Genomic DNA, 6,587 nt, shown 5'->3' with positions numbered 1-6,587 from the left:
ACAAAAACAAAACCTAACACCAATCAACCAACCAAACAAAAACAAAACCTAACACCAATCAACCAACCAAACAAAAACAAAACCTAACACCAATCAACCAACCAAACAAAAACAAAACCTAACACCAATCAACCAACCAAACAAAAACAAAACCTAACACCAATCAACCAACCAAACAAAAACAAAACCTAACACCAATCAACCAACCAAACAAAAACAAAACCTAACACCAATCAACCAACCAAACAAAAACAAAACCTAACACCAATCAACCAACCAAACAAAAACAAAACCTAACACCAATCAACCAACCAAACAAAAACAAAACCTAACACCAATCAACCAACCAAACAAAAACAAAACCTAACACCAATCAACCAACCAAACAAAAACAAAACCTAACACCAATCAACCAACCAAACAAAAACAAAACCTAACACCAATCAACCAACCAAACAAAAACAAAACCTAACACCAATCAACCAACCAAACAAAAACAAAACCTAACACCAATCAACCAACCAAACAAAAACAAAACCTAACACCAATCAACCAACCAAACAAAAACAAAACCTAACACCAATCAACCAACCAAACAAAAACAAAACCTAACACCAATCAACCAACCAAACAAAAACAAAACCTAACACCAATCAACCAACCAAACAAAAACAAAACCTAACACCAATCAACCAACCAAACAAAAACAAAACCTAACACCAATCAACCAACCAAACAAAAACAAAACCTAACACCAATCAACCAACCAAACAAAAACAAAACCTAACACCAATCAACCAACCAAACAAAAACAAAACCTAACACCAATCAACCAACCAAACAAAAACAAAACCTAACACCAATCAACCAACCAAACAAAAACAAAACCTAACACCAATCAACCAACCAAACAAAAACAAAACCTAACACCAATCAACCAACCAAACAAAAACAAAACCTAACACCAATCAACCAACCAAACAAAAACAAAACCTAACACCAATCAACCAACCAAACAAAAACAAAACCTAACACCAATCAACCAACCAAACAAAAACAAAACCTAACACCAATCAACCAACCAAACAAAAACAAAACCTAACACCAATCAACCAACCAAACAAAAACAAAACCTAACACCAATTAACCAACCAAACAAAAACAAAAACAAAACCCAACACCAATTAACCAACCAAACAAAAACAAAACTTGCCTAACACCAATTAACCAACCAAACAAAAACAAAAACAAAAGCTAACACCTATTAACCAACCAAACAAAAACAAAAACAAAATCTAACACCAATCAACCAACCACAGAACAACTTAATTTTTGTGACGTATTTTTGCTATCCCTTATCTTTTCTGCTGATAGGTCATCACTATTCTTGTAATTATACGCGTATTGTATTGTAATGTATTTACACATTAAAAAGGGAACAAACAAGCAATCAAACAAAAACTAGCCGCATACACATACATGTACTATTCAACTATAGATCTTTTGTTCGAAAGGCTAAGCTCTAGGAAAAAAGTTAAAGTGATACAAATGTTGACTTTGTGGGTATAAAATTTATGAAAACTGGAAAAATGTGTATCTCTTTAACGTTAAACCCTAGAGCTTAGCGTTTCGAACAAAAGATCTAAAAAAAAACATTTCTGCAAACGTTGAAATCATTTTGATGAATAGTTTTGAAATTATCTTGTCATACGTGAACTAACATATATCGATTCATCGCTTTGCTTATTTTTTATTTAATAATTTTTACAAAGTCAATCTAAAAGCAAATTTGTTTTTGATCATATACTATTATTGTACATATATTGAAGCAAATGCACACCAGACTTTAACACTGTTTCGTGAATGCCGTCACGTGGTCAAATGAGAGAAAAACATTGTATTTTAAGGCAGCTCCTTCCCTTATAAGCGTCATCTGTAACACTGAAATCAAAAACGCTATGAAATTGAGCTTTATACTATGATCACGAAAAAATATATACACACTGATCAACTAAGTCATGTCTAAAACTTCTATATTCAATTGTACCATGGATTTTTGGTCCTGATTTAGGCGGGCGTAGATATAGCCTACTGAACAGAAAAAAGAATAATGGTCACTGTTACTGGAATTAGACACATACACATTTGAAACAGCTCAATCGACCCGTAAACATCAGAGATCCAAATGCGGTCAAACAATCACACAAACAAACAAACAAACAAACAAACACACAGACAGAAACACAGACAGACAGACACACAGACAGACAAGCAAACACTGAAACAGACGGAGTGGAAGCTATACAGTTCCTAGAAGAATCAGCATGTATGTGAACCACAACACCCCGGGAAAGAGGGTACCTCCCGGGTATCCTCTGTAGACTGACCAGCACGCTTCCTAGGGAAGGCGGCTTTGTTGTTTAATATGCGTTGACATTCGTATCTAAAATAAACACTTGTGATCATCTCAAATCTTCCAAGAGCTTCTTATTCCCGACCTCAGATTGAGAATGATATGGAAAAAAACAGGGTGACCCAATAAAAGTGCCACTCACAAAAATGCTAATAACTTCTACCTCTAATGACCGAATAGCGTCATATTTCGTGTACATTAATTTCAGCTTTTGCTTGACCATTGCACAAAGTTGCAATTGTGTAGATTAATTGGTCTGACTTTTGTTTACCTTTTCAAAAAAAAGTGTCCAATTTCGGGGATCGACTCAACAGTACGAGGTTCGAAATTGAGCGGAGGCCAAACTAACCCGCTTTAAGCCCTCCAGATTGTTACTTCTGGGTTTATTCGAATGACCTAGTATACCATAACTAACATTAGACAGTCAGTGACTTTAATACAGCAATTACAGACCGGATCAGGGCATTTTTCATGGGGGAATGCGTTCATGTCATTGATGAATTTTGTGCGCAAGTGTAACTTTACGTGACAACAGAGGGTCATTTGAATTTAGCGAATATCTCCATAGTTCGTGTGCATGAACTTCTGTTTGTTCTCGAACATTCTACAAAATTTCCAGTCTGTAGGTTAAATGGTGCGACTTTTACCTTCTTTCCAAAATGTGTTCCAAATTACACCTCCAAAATTGCCAATGCCACCAACGCTTTCATGTCTAGGGATTACCTTGAACCTAGCTGTAACCTTCTTTCTTCAGGTCAATGATTATCTGGGGGGTTAAGGGGGTGTTTTTGTATACTCAGACATTTTAAATAATCAAAAAGGTGAAAATCTGAAGGATTTAAATTAGGTAAGTATGGCTTCCGCTTAATGTCAAACCTCATTCTGTTGAGTCGACCCCCGAATTTGGAAACTAGGTTAAAATCGCACAAAAGTCAGACCATTTAATCTACAACATTGCCAATTTGTGAAAAGCCCATGCATAGGCTGAAGTTAATGTACACCAAAACATAAAGCAATTTGGTCAACATATGTAGAAGTTATTAGCATTTTTGTGGGTGCCATTGTTTTTGGGTCACCCTGTACATCACAACAACTGTAGCTGAATTTGCGATTGTCTGTTGTGTATGTATACAACAAGACGAGTTACGTCAGCTATTGTTCTTGTTATTGTGCTTCTTGTTGTTCTTGTCGTTGTTGTTTTGTTCAAGTTCATGTCGTTCGTTACCACGCGGGCTATTTCCGTTATCAAGTAGGCAAGCTTACGTCGTCCTTGTACGATTGAAAACACGTAACTCGATTTTTAGCGTTTTGAGAAAATAAGCTATGTTTTTCTGCACAGGATCAAGAAACACAAACAAGGTACTGTGTGTAATCAAATAGTGTTGCTCACAATTAAAACGCACAATATTCAACAAAATTGCAAGATACGAGTTTTTCTTTTTAAAAAAACCCGCCAAACGTGAAGGCTTACAAGTTTTTGTAAGATAAACAAAGCACAAAAACGACAAAAACAATGTTTGGAGAACACAGAAAACGCAAACTCGTCCTTTTATCACAATCGTCTTTTCTGTTATGATGGTACAAACCAATTTAATCTCATTCTTGTGTAAAAGATCATTACAGTCTCCTGGTAACCTTTGTTTTTAATTCACACAAAAACAGGTGTAAACTGAAGCTGATAAATAAATCAAAAACGTTGCTTTCGTGGAAGCATACACATTAAAATAGAGCCATTTTGTATGCACAGAAAACAGGGTTTTCCTTGAAAACAATGAGATATGTTAGTTTGAGAGCTAGTGTCTTCTAAAGTTCCTCGAACAGCTAGTAGTTATGCAGGATGACCACCGAGTCATGGGAATGCAGAGCTTAACGACCATGGGGTAGGCCTTCATAATAGTGGTGGTAGCTAGTCTACTGGAAGAACCTCCTTGAGTTGCTGAAGGTGGTGCCACTTTGTGGCTTTGATGGGCAGCCGTGCTTTGTATAGCTGGGCGATGATACCGAGCTCACCATGTACTCTCCTTCTTCTGTGTGGAAAAGTCTGCCACTCATCAGAATATATGAGCTTGTAGCGACGGGTACTGTCAGGCAGGTGCTTCAGACTACGGATATCCACCACTTGTGGATCCCCAGAAGTATATGAGATCAAGAAAGTCCTTGAAGAATGTGTAGTCTACCTGGGCAACTTTGTAAGGTTGCCTTTTTCTTGCAGAGGTGATGACTTCAACGTATTCGGTTGGCCAGGCAATTTGCTTCTTCCTCAGTTTGTATTCGATATTTATATTCATCCAGCTTGAGCTATGACCAATCTCAAGAAACGTTGGGAGAACAACTTTTCCTTGACCGACTGCAAAGTGAAGGGCGTGTCTCAAGATCACATGCGGTTCATGTACCCACAGCCGTCATTGTAGATACTGATTGTGTAGGTTGTTTCATCCACTTTTGACTCAAGTTAGACTACAATACAAGGTGTGAAGTGGTTGCATTTGATTTCTTCTTTTGACTCATCCCCAAAGTAGCAAGAAACTTCTTTGTCACTCAAGTTGTACAATGTGTATGAGGTTGTGGCAGTACGTACAGCTTGATCTTGAAGTATTTGTCATTTGCTTAGATACGTGTGGCCAAAGGGACGACCTGCAGATATATGGTGACAACTTTGACATCTGCAAGCTTCAGTGTGTGTGTGTGGGTGTGTGTGTGTGTGTGTGTGTGTGTGTGTGTGTAGAGGGTGTGTGTGTGTGGGTGTGTCCAACAACGAATGCTTCCATCTCACTGAAATGAGATATTTGACTTGGAAAATATTTAAAACGCTCACATTAGAAGTAGTGAAACTTCAGTTCGGGAAACGTGATTGTGTATTTGAAGATCTGGCTTTTAAAAAATGTGTTTCTTGGATGTGAGCAATATTTGGGTATGGCGTCAAAGGTTCTTGACCACGCCTTCCCTAAAAATTACGTTTTTTGACGGCATGATTCACTTTCGACCGTCGAAACAGTGACTTAAACTGAACGATATTTTACTCTTTTTACATTTAGTGAAGTTTTGACTAAATGTTTTAACATAGAGGGGGAATCGAGACGAGGGTCGTGGTGTATGTGTGTGTGTGTGTCTGTGTGTCTGTGCGTGTGTGTATAGAGCGATTCAGACCAAACTACTGGACCGATCTTTATGAAATTTTACACGAGAGTTCCTGATCCCCGGAAAGTTTTTTTATTTTTTTCGATAAATTACTTTGATGACGTCATATCCGGCTTTTTGTAAAAGTTGAGGCGGCTCTGTCACACCCTCATTTTTCAATCAAATTCAGTGATTGAAAGTTTGGCCAAGCAATCTTCGACAAAGGCCGGACTTCGGTATTGCATTTCAGCTTGGTGGCTTAAAAATTAATTAATGACTTTGGTCATTAAAAATCTGAAAATTGTAATAAAAAAAAATTATAAAACGATCCAAATTTAAGTTCATCTTATTCTTCATCATTTTCTGATTCCAAAAACATATAAATATGTTATATTTGGATTAAAAACAAGCTCTGAAAATTAAAAATATAAAAATTATGATCAAAATTAAATTTTCGAAATCAATTCAAAATTACTTTCATCTTATTCCTTGTCGGTTCCTGATTCCAAAAACATATAGATATGATATGTTTGGATTAAAAACACGCTCAGAAAGTTAAAACGAAGAGAGGTACAGAAAAGCATGCTATCCTTCTCAGCGCAACTACTACCCCGCTCTTCTTGTCAATTTCACTGCCTTTGCCACGAGCGGTGGACTGACGATGCTACGAGTATACGGTCTTGCTGAAAAATTGCATTGCGTTCAGTTAGTCATTCTGTGAGTTCGACATCTTGACTAAATGTTGTATTTTCGCCTTACGCGACTTGTTTTTTTACTGCAGTAAAACCGACTGTTGGGGCGGATGATGACATTAACATTAAAATGATGATTACTGCAGTAAAACTTAAATGACTTTTACTGCAGTAAACAGTTTTAGTAAGACATTTGTAAGACATGTGTAAAATCACCTGCATGGGCCGGATGATGACAATTGAATATTCAGTTTTGTAAAAACAATTTTACTGCAGTAAAACTGAATAATGTCATCATCCGTTTTTACTGCAGTAAAACGTTTTGCTTGTTGTACAATTGAAATGCGTGTGTTCCCCCTCTTTTA

The sequence above is a fragment of the Littorina saxatilis genome, linkage group LG1 (genome assembly GCF_037325665.1).
Source record: "Littorina saxatilis isolate snail1 linkage group LG1, US_GU_Lsax_2.0, whole genome shotgun sequence".
NCBI classification, from domain to species: Eukaryota; Metazoa; Mollusca; class Gastropoda; order Littorinimorpha; family Littorinidae; genus Littorina; species Littorina saxatilis.
This window is presented reverse-complemented; position numbering follows the sequence as displayed.